Source organism: Siphateles boraxobius, unplaced genomic scaffold, assembly GCF_051911475.1.
Source record: "Siphateles boraxobius isolate OS27281-9 unplaced genomic scaffold, OSU_SipBor_1 61, whole genome shotgun sequence".
Classification (NCBI taxonomy): domain Eukaryota; kingdom Metazoa; phylum Chordata; class Actinopteri; order Cypriniformes; family Leuciscidae; genus Siphateles; species Siphateles boraxobius.
In genome coordinates, this window is record NW_027509188.1 from 1,801,766 (window position 1) to 1,816,343 (window position 14,578).

General features: G+C 49.4%; 17 non-coding genes across 17 annotated transcripts; all 17 read left to right on the forward strand.

Annotated features, from left to right (window-relative positions):
- Positions 1-32: 32 nt before the first annotated feature.
- On the forward strand, positions 33-106 carry trnan-guu (transfer RNA asparagine (anticodon GUU)). Its single transcript has one exon. It is a non-coding gene; the product is annotated as a tRNA-Asn (tRNA).
- Positions 107-1,875: 1,769 nt separating this feature from the next.
- trnak-cuu (transfer RNA lysine (anticodon CUU)) lies at positions 1,876-1,948 on the forward strand. Its single transcript has one exon. It is a non-coding gene; the product is annotated as a tRNA-Lys (tRNA).
- Positions 1,949-2,074: 126 nt separating this feature from the next.
- On the forward strand, positions 2,075-2,148 carry trnan-guu (transfer RNA asparagine (anticodon GUU)). The gene has a single exon. It is a non-coding gene; the product is annotated as a tRNA-Asn (tRNA).
- Positions 2,149-3,272: 1,124 nt separating this feature from the next.
- Positions 3,273-3,345, forward strand: trnak-cuu (transfer RNA lysine (anticodon CUU)). Its single transcript has one exon. It is a non-coding gene; the product is annotated as a tRNA-Lys (tRNA).
- A 126-nt stretch (positions 3,346-3,471) lies between these two features.
- trnan-guu (transfer RNA asparagine (anticodon GUU)) lies at positions 3,472-3,545 on the forward strand. The gene has a single exon. It is a non-coding gene; the product is annotated as a tRNA-Asn (tRNA).
- A 1,686-nt stretch (positions 3,546-5,231) lies between these two features.
- trnak-cuu (transfer RNA lysine (anticodon CUU)) lies at positions 5,232-5,304 on the forward strand. The gene has a single exon. It is a non-coding gene; the product is annotated as a tRNA-Lys (tRNA).
- A 126-nt stretch (positions 5,305-5,430) lies between these two features.
- trnan-guu (transfer RNA asparagine (anticodon GUU)) lies at positions 5,431-5,504 on the forward strand. Its single transcript has one exon. It is a non-coding gene; the product is annotated as a tRNA-Asn (tRNA).
- Positions 5,505-7,273: 1,769 nt separating this feature from the next.
- trnak-cuu (transfer RNA lysine (anticodon CUU)) lies at positions 7,274-7,346 on the forward strand. The gene has a single exon. It is a non-coding gene; the product is annotated as a tRNA-Lys (tRNA).
- A 126-nt stretch (positions 7,347-7,472) lies between these two features.
- Positions 7,473-7,546, forward strand: trnan-guu (transfer RNA asparagine (anticodon GUU)). Its single transcript has one exon. It is a non-coding gene; the product is annotated as a tRNA-Asn (tRNA).
- A 1,359-nt stretch (positions 7,547-8,905) lies between these two features.
- Positions 8,906-8,978, forward strand: trnak-cuu (transfer RNA lysine (anticodon CUU)). Its single transcript has one exon. It is a non-coding gene; the product is annotated as a tRNA-Lys (tRNA).
- Positions 8,979-9,104: 126 nt separating this feature from the next.
- On the forward strand, positions 9,105-9,178 carry trnan-guu (transfer RNA asparagine (anticodon GUU)). The gene has a single exon. It is a non-coding gene; the product is annotated as a tRNA-Asn (tRNA).
- Positions 9,179-10,384: 1,206 nt separating this feature from the next.
- On the forward strand, positions 10,385-10,457 carry trnak-cuu (transfer RNA lysine (anticodon CUU)). The gene has a single exon. It is a non-coding gene; the product is annotated as a tRNA-Lys (tRNA).
- Positions 10,458-10,583: 126 nt separating this feature from the next.
- Positions 10,584-10,657, forward strand: trnan-guu (transfer RNA asparagine (anticodon GUU)). Its single transcript has one exon. It is a non-coding gene; the product is annotated as a tRNA-Asn (tRNA).
- Positions 10,658-12,016: 1,359 nt separating this feature from the next.
- On the forward strand, positions 12,017-12,089 carry trnak-cuu (transfer RNA lysine (anticodon CUU)). The gene has a single exon. It is a non-coding gene; the product is annotated as a tRNA-Lys (tRNA).
- A 126-nt stretch (positions 12,090-12,215) lies between these two features.
- trnan-guu (transfer RNA asparagine (anticodon GUU)) lies at positions 12,216-12,289 on the forward strand. The gene has a single exon. It is a non-coding gene; the product is annotated as a tRNA-Asn (tRNA).
- Positions 12,290-14,058: 1,769 nt separating this feature from the next.
- trnak-cuu (transfer RNA lysine (anticodon CUU)) lies at positions 14,059-14,131 on the forward strand. Its single transcript has one exon. It is a non-coding gene; the product is annotated as a tRNA-Lys (tRNA).
- Positions 14,132-14,257: 126 nt separating this feature from the next.
- trnan-guu (transfer RNA asparagine (anticodon GUU)) lies at positions 14,258-14,331 on the forward strand. Its single transcript has one exon. It is a non-coding gene; the product is annotated as a tRNA-Asn (tRNA).
- The last annotated feature ends 247 nt before the right edge of the window (positions 14,332-14,578 follow it).

Genomic DNA, 14,578 nt, shown 5'->3' on the forward strand with positions numbered 1-14,578 from the left:
TATAAGCTGACCCATGGACTGGCTGGCCGTAGGTCTCTGTGGTGCAATCGGACAGCGCGTTCGGCTGTTAACCGAAAGGTTGGTGGTTCGAGCCCACCCAGGGACGAGTGGTGTTTTTCGTTGACGTCCGGCCATGCAACCACCAACACAGCTGCAGAATTTAGCACAGGTGTGTCCACTAACACATCCGTGTCATTTCGGACGCATGACACGACGTTTCTTGGCCCCTTTTAGCGTTTACAGCTTGGTCAGTTGCTTTGTGTTCAGAGAAGACAGCGGGTGTTGTGAAAGTTTACATCAGCTTATGTTTGCTGTGGCGCGTGGATGGAATACTCATGTTTTGTTCCTGGTGGTGGAGGCCTGTGTTCCAGAGAGGTCCTGCTCAAAACTCCTTTTAAAACACCATCGAGCATCCGTAATAACTTCCGACATTGATCGAACGTGGATTTTGTTCTCATAAGGAGGGCACCGGTAACTTGTAACCTATCAGGCTCTCAGGCATGAGGTCAATCGATTCGGCATAGGCCTATATGTACTAGCGTTTTTGATTCCGGTTGGAGGTTGTGTCCCTCCAACTCTTTGTTGTATGACTCACTTTTGCCTTTGGATATTTGGAGAAGGTTGCCTTCGCTAACCGCTCTCTCACTCGACAGACCGAAACGGGGGGACGAATGGTGTTTTTCGTTGACGTCCTGCCATGCAACCACCAACACAGCTGCAGAATTTAGCACACGTGTGTCCACTAACACATCCGTGTCATTTCGGACGCATGAAACGACGTTTCTTGGCCCTTTTAGCGTTTACAGCTTGGTCAGTTGCTTTGTGTTCAAAGAAGACAGCGGGTGTTGTGAAAGTTTACATCAGCTTATGTTTGCTGTGGCGCGTGGATGGAATGCTCATGTTTTGTTCCGGGTGGTGGAGGCCTGTGTTCCAGAGAGGTCCTGCTCAAAACTCCTTTTAAAACACCATCGAGCATCCGTCTTAACTTCCGACATTGATCGAACGTGGATTCGTTCTCATAAAGAGGGCACCGGTAACTTGTAACCTATCAGGCTCTCAGGCATCAGGTCAATCGATTCGGCATAGGATTATATGTGCTAGCGTTTTTGCTTCCGTTTGGAGGTTGTGTCCCTCCAACTCTTTGTTGTATGACTCACTTTTGCCTTTGGATATTTGGAGAAGGTTGACTTCGGTAACCGCTCTCTCACTCGACAGACCGAAACGGGGGGACGAATGGTGTTTTTCGTTGACGTCCTGCAATGCAACCACCAACACAGCTGCAGAATTTAGCACACGTGTGTCCACTAACACATCCGTGTCATTTCGGACGCATGAAATGACGTTTCTTGGCCCTTTTAGCGTTTACAGCTTGGTCAGTTGCTTTGTGTTCAAAGAAGACAGCGGGTGTTGTGAGAGTTTACATCAGCTTATGTTTGCTGTGGCGCGTGGATGGAATGCTCATGTTTTGTTCCGGGTGGTGGAGGCCTGTGTTCCAGAGAGGTCCTGCTCAAAACTCCTTTTAAAACACCATCGAGCATCCGTAATAACTTCCGACATTGATCGAACGTGGATTCGTTCTCATAAAGAGGGCACCGGTAACTTGTAACCTATCAGGCTCTCAGGCATCAGGTCAATCGATTCGGCATAGGATTATATGTGCTAGCGTTTTTGCTTCCATTTGGAGGTTGTGTCCCTCCAACTCTTTGTTGTATGACTCTCTTTTGCCTTTGGATATTTGGAGAAGGTTGCCTTCGGTAACCGCTCTCTCACTCGACAGACCGAAACGGAACTGTGCGAAATGTGAGGCTCCCTTTCACGGGCGCAATTTAGGCACAGATAATGGCCGCGACCAGCCCGAAGCAGGTCACCGCAGTTGCCCGGCTAGCTCAGTCGGTAGAGCATGAGACTCTTAATCTCAGGGTCGTGGGTTCGAGCCCCACGTTGGGCGCATCTAGTAGCCCTCTCTCTTCCCAACGGGGTCTTGTTCTCCAGCGTGGAAAGCGAGTCCACCATTGCCGGAAAAGTCCAGGTCTGATTTTTTTTATAAGCTGACCCATGGACTGGCTGGCCGTAGGTCTCTGTGGTGCAATCGGACAGCGCGTTCGGCTGTTAACCGAAAGGTTGGTGGTTCGAGCCCACCCAGGGACGAGTGGTGTTTTTCGTTGACGTCCGGCCATGCAACCACCAACACAGCTGCAGAATTTAGCACACGTTCTCATTTCGGACGCATGACACGACGTTTCTTGGCCCCTTTTAGCGTTTACAGCTTGGTCAGTTGCTTTGTGTTCAGAGAAGACAGCGGGTGTTGTGAAAGTTTACATCAGCTTATGTTTGCCTATATGTACTAGCGTTTTTGATTCCGGTTGGAGGTTGTGTCCCTCCAACTCTTTGTTGTATGACTCACTTTTATCTTTGGATATTTGCAGAAGTTTGCCTTCGGTAACCGCTCTCTCACTCGACAGACCGAAACGAGGGGACGAATGGTGTTTTTCGTTGACGTCCTGCCATGCAACCACCAACACAGCTGCAGAATTTAGCACACGTGTGTCCACTAACACATCCGTGTCATTTCGGACGCATGAAACGACGTTTCTTGGCCCTTTTAGCGTTTACAGCTTGGTCAGTTGCTTTGTGTTCAAAGAAGACAGCGGGTGTTGTGAAAGTTTACATCAGCTTATGTTTGCTGTGGCGCGTGGATGGAATGCTCATGTTTTGTTCCGGGTGGTGGAGGCCTGTGTTCCAGATAGGCCCTGCTCAAAACTCCATTTAAAACACCATCGAGCATCCGTAATAACTTCCGACATTGATCGAACGTGGATTTCGTTCTCATAAAGAGGGCACCGGTAACTTGTAACCTATCAGGCTCTCAGGCATCAGGTCAATCGATTCGGCATAGGATTAAACATGCTAGCGTTTTTGCTTCCGTTTGGAGGTTGTGTCCCTCCAACTCTTTGTTGTATGACTCACTTTTGCCTTTGGATATTTGGAGAAGGTTGCCTTCGGTAACCGCTCTCTCACTCGACAGACCGAAACGGAACTTTAGCTCCGGGTTGTGCATATTATTGGCCTGCTCTACTGGGTCAAATTGTATCCCCCAACAACAGATATGGCTCAAACAAACAAAGTACACTCTAAGCCTACCTCTAGGCTTAACCCTGACTTTACCCGCAAGAGGCTATGCCAAGCCTGTGCGAAATGTGAGGCTCCCTTTCACGGGCGCAATTTAGGCGCAGATAATGGCCGCGACCAGCCCGAAGCAGGTCACCGCAGTTGCCCGGCTAGCTCAGTCGGTAGAGCATGAGACTCTTAATCTCAGGGTCGTGGGTTCGAGCCCCACGTTGGGCGCATCTATTAGCCCTCTCTCTTCCCATCGGGGTCTCGGTTTCCAGCGTGGAAAGCGAGTCCACCATTGCCGGAAAAGTCCAGGTCTGCTTTTTTTTATAAGCTGACCCATGGACTGGCTGGCCGTAGGTCTCTGTGGCGCAATCGGACAGCGCGTTCGGCTGTTAACCGAAAGGTTGGTGGTTCGAGCCCACCCAGGGACGAATGGTGTTTTTCGTTGACGTCCGGCCATGCAACCACCAACACAGCTGCAGAATTTAGCACACGTTCTCATTTCGGACGCATGACACGACGTTTCTTGGCCCCTTTTAGCGTTTACAGCTTGGTCAGTTGCTTTGTGTTCAGAGAAGACAGCGGGTGTTGTGAAAGTTTACATCAGCTTATGTTTGCCTATATGTACTAGCGTTTTTGATTCCGGTTGGAGGTTGTGTCCCTCCAACTCTTTGTTGTATGACTCACTTTTATCTTTGGATATTTGCAGAAGTTTGCCTTCGGTAACCGCTCTCTCACTCGACAGACCGAAACGGGGGGACGAATGGTGTTTTTCGTTGACGTCCTGCCATGCAACCACCAACACAGCTGCAGAATTTAGCACACGTGTGTCCACTAACACATCCGTGTCATTTTGGACGCATGAAACGACGTTTCTTGGCCCTTTTAGCGTTTACAGCTTGGTCAGTTGCTTTGTGTTCAAAGAAGACAGCGGGTGTTGTGAAAGTTTACATCAGCTTATGTTTGCTGTGGCGCGTGGATGGAATGCTCATGTTTTGTTCCGGGTGGTGGAGGCCTGTGTTCCAGAGAGGTCCTGCTCAAAACTCCTTTTAAAACACCATCGAGCATCCGTCTTAACTTCCGACATTGATCGAACGTGGATTCGTTCTCATAAAGAGGGCACCGGTAACTTGTAACCTATCAGGCTCTCAGGCATCAGGTCAATCGATTCGGCATAGGATTATATGTGCTAGCGTTTTTGCTTCCGTTTGGAGGTTGTGTCCCTCCAACTCTTTGTTGTATGACTCACTTTTGCCTTTGGATATTTGGAGAAGGTTGACTTCGGTAACCGCTCTCTCACTCGACAGACCGAAACGGGGGGACGAATGGTGTTTTTCGTTGACGTCCTGCAATGCAACCACCAACACAGCTGCAGAATTTAGCACACGTGTGTCCACTAACACATCCGTGTCATTTCGGACGCATGAAATGACGTTTCTTGGCCCTTTTAGCGTTTACAGCTTGGTCAGTTGCTTTGTGTTCAAAGAAGACAGCGGGTGTTGTGAAAGTTTACATCAGCTTATGTTTGCTGTGGCGCGTGGATGGAATGCTCATGTTTTGTTCCGGGTGGTGGAGGCCTGTGTTCCAGAGAGGTCCTGCTCAAAACTCCTTTTAAAACACCATCGAGCATCCGTAATAACTTCCGACATTGATCGAACGTGGATTTCGTTCTCATAAAGAGGGCACCGGTAACTTGTAACCTATCAGGCTCTCAGGCATCAGGTCAATCGATTCGGCATAGGATTATATGTGCTAGCGTTTTTTCTTCCGTTTGGAGGTTGTGTCCCTCCAACTCTTTGTTGTATGACTCACTTTTGCCTTTGGATATTTGGAGAAGGTTGCCTTCGGTAACCGCTCTCTCACTCGACAGACCGAAACGGAACTTTAGCTCCGGGTTGTGCATATTATTGGCCTGCTCTACTGGGTCAAATTGTATCCCCCAACAACAGATATGGCTCAAACAAACAAAGTACACTCTAAGCCTACCTCTAGGCTTAACCCTGACTTTACCCACAAGAGGCTATGCCAAGCCTGTGCCAAATGTGAGGCTCCCTTTCACGGGCGCAATTTAGGCACAGATAATGGCCGCGACCAGCCCGAAGCAGGTCACCTTAGTTGCCCGGCTAGCTCAGTCGGTAGAGCATGAGACTCTTAATCTCAGGGTCGTGGGTTCGAGCCCCACGTTGGGCGCATCTATTAGCCCTCTCTCTTCCCAACGGGGTCTTGTTCTCCAGCGTGGAAAGCGAGTCCACCATTGCCGGAAAAGTCCAGGTCTGATTTTTTTTATAAGCTGACCCATGGACTGGCTGGCCGTAGGTCTCTGTGGTGCAATCGGACAGCGCGTTCGGCTGTTAACCGAAAGCTTGGTGGTTCGAGCCCACCCAGGGACGAGTGGTGTTTTTCGTTGACGTCCGGCCATGCAACCACCAACACAGCTGCAGAATTTAGCACAGGTGTGTCCACTAACACATCCGTGTCATTTCGGACGCATGACACAACGTTTCTTGGCCCCTTTTAGCGTTTACAGCTTGGTCAGTTGCTTTGTGTTCAGAGAAGACAGCGGGTGTTGTGAAAGTTTACATCAGCTTATGTTTGCTGTGGCGCGTGGATGGAATACTCATGTTTTGTTCCTGGTGGTGGAGGCCTGTGTTCCAGAGAGGTCCTGCTCAAAACTCCTTTTAAAACACCATCGAGCATCCGTAATAACTTCCGACATTGATCGAACGTGGATTTTGTTCTCATAAGGAGGGCACCGGTAACTTGTAACCTATCAGGCTCTCAGGCATGAGGTCAATCGATTCGGCATAGGCCTATATGTACTAGCGTTTTTGATTCCGGTTGGAGGTTGTGTCCCTCCAACTCTTTGTTGTATGACTCACTTTTGCCTTTGGATATTTGGAGAAGGTTGCCTTCGCTAACCGCTCTCTCACTCGACAGACCGAAACGGGGGGACGAATGGTGTTTTTCGTTGACGTCCTGCCATGCAACCACCAACACAGCTGCAGAATTTAGCACACGTGTGTCCACTAACACATCCGTGTCATTTCGGACGCATGAAACGACGTTTCTTGGCCCTTTTAGCGTTTACAGCTTGGTCAGTTGCTTTGTGTTCAAAGAAGACAGCGGGTGTTGTGAAAGTTTACATCAGCTTATGTTTGCTGTGGCGCGTGGATGGAATGCTCATGTTTTGTTCCGGGTGGTGGAGGCCTGTGTTCCAGAGAGGTCCTGCTCAAAACTCCTTTTAAAACACCATCGAGCATCCGTCTTAACTTCCGACATTGATCGAACGTGGATTCGTTCTCATAAAGAGGGCACCGGTAACTTGTAACCTATCAGGCTCTCAGGCATCAGGTCAATCGATTCGGCATAGGATTATATGTGCTAGCGTTTTTGCTTCCGTTTGGAGGTTGTGTCCCTCCAACTCTTTGTTGTATGACTCACTTTTGCCTTTGGATATTTGGAGAAGGTTGACTTCGGTAACCGCTCTCTCACTCGACAGACCGAAACGGGGGGACGAATGGTGTTTTTCGTTGACGTCCTGCAATGCAACCACCAACACAGCTGCAGAATTTAGCACACGTGTGTCCACTAACACATCCGTGTCATTTCGGACGCATGAAATGACGTTTCTTGGCCCTTTTAGCGTTTACAGCTTGGTCAGTTGCTTTGTGTTCAAAGAAGACAGCGGGTGTTGTGAGAGTTTACATCAGCTTATGTTTGCTGTGGCGCGTGGATGGAATGCTCATGTTTTGTTCCGGGTGGTGGAGGCCTGTGTTCCAGAGAGGTCCTGCTCAAAACTCCTTTTAAAACACCATCGAGCATCCGTAATAACTTCCGACATTGATCGAACGTGGATTCGTTCTCATAAAGAGGGCACCGGTAACTTGTAACCTATCAGGCTCTCAGGCATCAGGTCAATCGATTCGGCATAGGATTATATGTGCTAGCGTTTTTGCTTCCGTTTGGAGGTTGTGTCCCTCCAACTCTTTGTTGTATGACTCTCTTTTGCCTTTGGATATTTGGAGAAGGTTGCCTTCGGTAACCGCTCTCTCACTCGACAGACCGAAACGGAACTGTGCGAAATGTGAGGCTCCCTTTCACGGGCGCAATTTAGGCACAGATAATGGCCGCGACCAGCCCGAAGCATGTCACCGCAGTTGCCCGGCTAGCTCAGTCGGTAGAGCATGAGACTCTTAATCTCAGGGTCGTGGGTTCGAGCCCCACGTTGGGCGCATCTATTAGCCCTCTCTCTTCCCAACGGGGTCTCGGTTTCCAGCGTGGAAAGCGAGTCCACCATTGCCGGAAAAGTCCAGGTCTGCTTTTTTTTATAAACTGACCCATGGACTGGCTGGCCGTAGGTCTCTGTGGCGCAATCGGACAGCGCGTTCGGCTGTTAACCGAAAGGTTGGTGGTTCGAGCCCACCCAGGGAAGAATGGTGTTTTTCGTTGACGTCCGGCCATGCAACCACCAACACAGCTGCAGAATTTAGCACACGTGTGTCCACTAACACATCCGTGTCATTTCGGACGCATGACACGACGTTTCTTGGCCCCTTTTAGCGTTTACAGCTTGGTCAGTTGATTTTTGTGTTCAGAGAAGACAGCGGGTGTTGTGAAAGTTTACATCAGCTTATGTTTGCTGTGGCGCGTGGATGGAATACTCATGTTTTGTTCCTGGTGGTGGAGGCCTGTGTTCCAGAGAGGTCCTGCTCAAAACTCCTTTTAAAACACCATCGAGCATCCGTAATAACTTCCGACATTGATCGAACGTGGATTTTGTTCTCATAAGGAGGGCACCGGTAACTTGTAACCTATCAAGCTCTCAGGCATGAGGTCAATCGATTCGGCATAGGCCTATATGTACTAGCGTTTTTGATTCCGGTTGGAGGTTGTGTCCCTCCAACTCTTTGTTGTATGACTCACTTTTATCTTTGGATATTTGGAGAAGTTTGCCTTCGGTAACCGCTCTCTCACTCGACAGACCGAAACGGGGGGACGAATGGTGTTTTTCGTTGACGTCATGCCATGCAACCACCAACACAGCTGCAGAATTTAGCACACGTGTGTCCACTAACACATCCGTGTCATTTCGGACGCATGAAACGACGTTTCTTGGCCCTTTTAGCGTTTACAGCTTGGTCAGTTGCTTTGTGTTCAAAGAAGACAGCGGGTGTTGTGAAAGTTTACATCAGCTTATGTTTGCTGTGGCGCGTGGATGGAATGCTCATGTTTTGTTCCGGGTGGTGGAGGCCTGTGTTCCAGAGAGGTCCTGCTCAAAACTCCTTTTAAAACACCATCGAGCATCCGTAATAACTTCCGACATTGATCGAACGTGGATTTCGTTCTCATAAAGAGGGCACCGGTAACTTGTAACCTATCAGGCTCTCAGGCATCAGGTCAATCGATTCGGCATAGGATTATATGTGCTAGCGTTTTTTCTTCCGTTTGGAGGTTGTGTCCCTCCAACTCTTTGTTGTATGACTCACTTTTGCCTTTGGATATTTGGAGAAGGTTGCCTTCGGTAACCGCTCTCTCACTCGACAGACCGAAACGGAACTTTAGCTCCGGGTTGTGCATATTATTGGCCTGCTCTACTGGGTCAAATTGTATCCCCCAACAACAGATATGGCTCAAACAAACAAAGTACACTCTAAGCCTACCTCTAGGCTTAACCCTGACTTTACCCACAAGAGGCTATGCCAAGCCTGTGCCAAATGTGAGGCTCCCTTTCACGGGCGCAATTTAGGCACAGATAATGGCCGCGACCAGCCCGAAGCAGGTCACCGCAGTTGCCCGGCTAGCTCAGTCGGTAGAGCATGAGACTCTTAATCTCAGGGTCGTGGGTTCGAGCCCCACGTTGGGCGCATCTATTAGCCCTCTCTCTTCCCAACGGGGTCTTGTTCTCCAGCGTGGAAAGCGAGTCCACCATTGCCGGAAAAGTCCAGGTCTGATTTTTTTTATAAGCTGACCCATGGACTGGCTGGCCGTAGGTCTCTGTGGTGCAATCGGACAGCGCGTTCGGCTGTTAACCGAAAGGTTGGTGGTTCGAGCCCACCCAGGGACGAGTGGTGTTTTTCGTTGACGTCCGGCCATGCAACCACCAACACAGCTGCAGAATTTAGCACAGGTGTGTCCACTAACACATCCGTGTCATTTCGGACGCATGACACAACGTTTCTTGGCCCCTTTTAGCGTTTACAGCTTGGTCAGTTGCTTTGTGTTCAGAGAAGACAGCGGGTGTTGTGAAAGTTTACATCAGCTTATGTTTGCTGTGGCGCGTGGATGGAATACTCATGTTTTGTTCCTGGTGGTGGAGGCCTGTGTTCCAGAGAGGTCCTGCTCAAAACTCCTTTTAAAACACCATCGAGCATCCGTAATAACTTCCGACATTGATCGAACGTGGATTCGTTCTCATAAAGAGGGCACCGGTAACTTGTAACCTATCAGGCTCTCAGGCATCAGGTCAATCGATTCGGCATAGGATTATATGTGCTAGCGTTTTTGCTTCCGTTTGGAGGTTGTGTCCCTCCAACTCTTTGTTGTATGACTCACTTTTGCCTTTGGATATTTGGAGAAGGTTGACTTCGGTAACCGCTCTCTCACTCGACAGACCGAAACGGGGGGACGAATGGTGTTTTTCGTTGACGTCCTGCAATGCAACCACCAACACAGCTGCAGAATTTAGCACACGTGTGTCCACTAACACATCCGTGTCATTTCGGACGCATGAAATGACGTTTCTTGGCCCTTTTAGCGTTTACAGCTTGGTCAGTTGCTTTGTGTTCAAAGAAGACAGCGGGTGTTGTGAGAGTTTACATCAGCTTATGTTTGCTGTGGCGCGTGGATGGAATGCTCATGTTTTGTTCCGGGTGGTGGAGGCCTGTGTTCCAGAGAGGTCCTGCTCAAAACTCCTTTTAAAACACCATCGAGCATCCGTAATAACTTCCGACATTGATCGAACGTGGATTCGTTCTCATAAAGAGGGCACCGGTAACTTGTAACCTATCAGGCTCTCAGGCATCAGGTCAATCGATTCGGCATAGGATTATATGTGCTAGCGTTTTTGCTTCCGTTTGGAGGTTGTGTCCCTCCAACTCTTTGTTGTATGACTCTCTTTTGCCTTTGGATATTTGGAGAAGGTTGCCTTCGGTAACCGCTCTCTCACTCGACAGACCGAAACGGAACTGTGCGAAATGTGAGGCTCCCTTTCACGGGCGCAATTTAGGCACAGATAATGGCCGCGACCAGCCCGAAGCATGTCACCGCAGTTGCCCGGCTAGCTCAGTCGGTAGAGCATGAGACTCTTAATCTCAGGGTCGTGGGTTCGAGCCCCACGTTGGGCGCATCTATTAGCCCTCTCTCTTCCCAACGGGGTCTCGGTTTCCAGCGTGGAAAGCGAGTCCACCATTGCCGGAAAAGTCCAGGTCTGCTTTTTTTTATAAACTGACCCATGGACTGGCTGGCCGTAGGTCTCTGTGGCGCAATCGGACAGCGCGTTCGGCTGTTAACCGAAAGGTTGGTGGTTCGAGCCCACCCAGGGAAGAATGGTGTTTTTCGTTGACGTCCGGCCATGCAACCACCAACACAGCTGCAGAATTTAGCACACGTGTGTCCACTAACACATCCGTGTCATTTCGGACGCATGACACGACGTTTCTTGGCCCCTTTTAGCGTTTACAGCTTGGTCAGTTGATTTTTGTGTTCAGAGAAGACAGCGGGTGTTGTGAAAGTTTACATCAGCTTATGTTTGCTGTGGCGCGTGGATGGAATACTCATGTTTTGTTCCTGGTGGTGGAGGCCTGTGTTCCAGAGAGGTCCTGCTCAAAACTCCTTTTAAAACACCATCGAGCATCCGTAATAACTTCCGACATTGATCGAACGTGGATTTTGTTCTCATAAGGAGGGCACCGGTAACTTGTAACCTATCAAGCTCTCAGGCATGAGGTCAATCGATTCGGCATAGGCCTATATGTACTAGCGTTTTTGATTCCGGTTGGAGGTTGTGTCCCTCCAACTCTTTGTTGTATGACTCACTTTTATCTTTGGATATTTGGAGAAGTTTGCCTTCGGTAACCGCTCTCTCACTCGACAGACCGAAACGGGGGGACGAATGGTGTTTTTCGTTGACGTCATGCCATGCAACCACCAACACAGCTGCAGAATTTAGCACACGTGTGTCCACTAACACATCCGTGTCATTTCGGACGCATGAAACGACGTTTCTTGGCCCTTTTAGCGTTTACAGCTTGGTCAGTTGCTTTGTGTTCAAAGAAGACAGCGGGTGTTGTGAAAGTTTACATCAGCTTATGTTTGCTGTGGCGCGTGGATGGAATGCTCATGTTTTGTTCCGGGTGGTGGAGGCCTGTGTTCCAGAGAGGTCCTGCTCAAAACTCCTTTTAAAACACCATCGAGCATCCGTAATAACTTCCGACATTGATCGAACGTGGATTTCGTTCTCATAAAGAGGGCACCGGTAACTTGTAACCTATCAGGCTCTCAGGCATCAGGTCAATCGATTCGGCATAGGATTATATGTGCTAGCGTTTTTTCTTCCGTTTGGAGGTTGTGTCCCTCCAACTCTTTGTTGTATGACTCACTTTTGCCTTTGGATATTTGGAGAAGGTTGCCTTCGGTAACCGCTCTCTCACTCGACAGACCGAAACGGAACTTTAGCTCCGGGTTGTGCATATTATTGGCCTGCTCTACTGGGTCAAATTGTATCCCCCAACAACAGATATGGCTCAAACAAACAAAGTACACTCTAAGCCTACCTCTAGGCTTAACCCTGACTTTACCCACAAGAGGCTATGCCAAGCCTGTGCCAAATGTGAGGCTCCCTTTCACGGGCGCAATTTAGGCACAGATAATGGCCGCGACCAGCCCGAAGCAGGTCACCGCAGTTGCCCGGCTAGCTCAGTCGGTAGAGCATGAGACTCTTAATCTCAGGGTCGTGGGTTCGAGCCCCACGTTGGGCGCATCTATTAGCCCTCTCTCTTCCCAACGGGGTCTTGTTCTCCAGCGTGGAAAGCGAGTCCACCATTGCCGGAAAAGTCCAGGTCTGATTTTTTTTATAAGCTGACCCATGGACTGGCTGGCCGTAGGTCTCTGTGGTGCAATCGGACAGCGCGTTCGGCTGTTAACCGAAAGCTTGGTGGTTCGAGCCCACCCAGGGACGAGTGGTGTTTTTCGTTGACGTCCGGCCATGCAACCACCAACACAGCTGCAGAATTTAGCACAGGTGTGTCCACTAACACATCCGTGTCATTTCGGACGCATGACACAACGTTTCTTGGCCCCTTTTAGCGTTTACAGCTTGGTCAGTTGCTTTGTGTTCAGAGAAGACAGCGGGTGTTGTGAAAGTTTACATCAGCTTATGTTTGCTGTGGCGCGTGGATGGAATACTCATGTTTTGTTCCTGGTGGTGGAGGCCTGTGTTCCAGAGAGGTCCTGCTCAAAACTCCTTTTAAAACACCATCGAGCATCCGTAATAACTTCCGACATTGATCGAACGTGGATTTTGTTCTCATAAGGAGGGCACCGGTAACTTGTAACCTATCAGGCTCTCAGGCATGAGGTCAATCGATTCGGCATAGGCCTATATGTACTAGCGTTTTTGATTCCGGTTGGAGGTTGTGTCCCTCCAACTCTTTGTTGTATGACTCACTTTTGCCTTTGGATATTTGGAGAAGGTTGCCTTCGCTAACCGCTCTCTCACTCGACAGACCGAAACGGGGGGACGAATGGTGTTTTTCGTTGACGTCCTGCCATGCAACCACCAACACAGCTGCAGAATTTAGCACACGTGTGTCCACTAACACATCCGTGTCATTTCGGACGCATGAAACGACGTTTCTTGGCCCTTTTAGCGTTTACAGCTTGGTCAGTTGCTTTGTGTTCAAAGAAGACAGCGGGTGTTGTGAAAGTTTACATCAGCTTATGTTTGCTGTGGCGCGTGGATGGAATGCTCATGTTTTGTTCCGGGTGGTGGAGGCCTGTGTTCCAGAGAGGTCCTGCTCAAAACTCCTTTTAAAACACCATCGAGCATCCGTCTTAACTTCCGACATTGATCGAACGTGGATTCGTTCTCATAAAGAGGGCACCGGTAACTTGTAACCTATCAGGCTCTCAGGCATCAGGTCAATCGATTCGGCATAGGATTATATGTGCTAGCGTTTTTGCTTCCGTTTGGAGGTTGTGTCCCTCCAACTCTTTGTTGTATGACTCACTTTTGCCTTTGGATATTTGGAGAAGGTTGACTTCGGTAACCGCTCTCTCACTCGACAGACCGAAACGGGGGGACGAATGGTGTTTTTCGTTGACGTCCTGCAATGCAACCACCAACACAGCTGCAGAATTTAGCACACGTGTGTCCACTAACACATCCGTGTCATTTCGGACGCATGAAATGACGTTTCTTGGCCCTTTTAGCGTTTACAGCTTGGTCAGTTGCTTTGTGTTCAAAGAAGACAGCGGGTGTTGTGAGAGTTTACATCAGCTTATGTTTGCTGTGGCGCGTGGATGGAATGCTCATGTTTTGTTCCGGGTGGTGGAGGCCTGTGTTCCAGAGAGGTCCTGCTCAAAACTCCTTTTAAAACACCATCGAGCATCCGTAATAACTTCCGACATTGATCGAACGTGGATTCGTTCTCATAAAGAGGGCACCGGTAACTTGTAACCTATCAGGCTCTCAGGCATCAGGTCAATCGATTCGGCATAGGATTATATGTGCTAGCGTTTTTGCTTCCGTTTGGAGGTTGTGTCCCTCCAACTCTTTGTTGTATGACTCTCTTTTGCCTTTGGATATTTGGAGAAGGTTGCCTTCGGTAACCGCTCTCTCACTCGACAGACCGAAACGGAACTGTGCGAAATGTGAGGCTCCCTTTCACGGGCGCAATTTAGGCACAGATAATGGCCGCGACCAGCCCGAAGCATGTCACCGCAGTTGCCCGGCTAGCTCAGTCGGTAGAGCATGAGACTCTTAATCTCAGGGTCGTGGGTTCGAGCCCCACGTTGGGCGCATCTATTAGCCCTCTCTCTTCCCAACGGGGTCTCGGTTTCCAGCGTGGAAAGCGAGTCCACCATTGCCGGAAAAGTCCAGGTCTGCTTTTTTTTATAAACTGACCCATGGACTGGCTGGCCGTAGGTCTCTGTGGCGCAATCGGACAGCGCGTTCGGCTGTTAACCGAAAGGTTGGTGGTTCGAGCCCACCCAGGGAAGAATGGTGTTTTTCGTTGACGTCCGGCCATGCAACCACCAACACAGCTGCAGAATTTAGCACACGTGTGTCCACTAACACATCCGTGTCATTTCGGACGCATGACACGACGTTTCTTGGCCCCTTTTAGCGTTTACAGCTTGGTCAGTTGATTTTTGTGTTCAGAGAAGACAGCGGGTGTTGTGAAAGTTTACATCAGCTTATGTTTGCTGTGGCGCGTGGATGGAATACTCATGTTTTGTTCCTGGT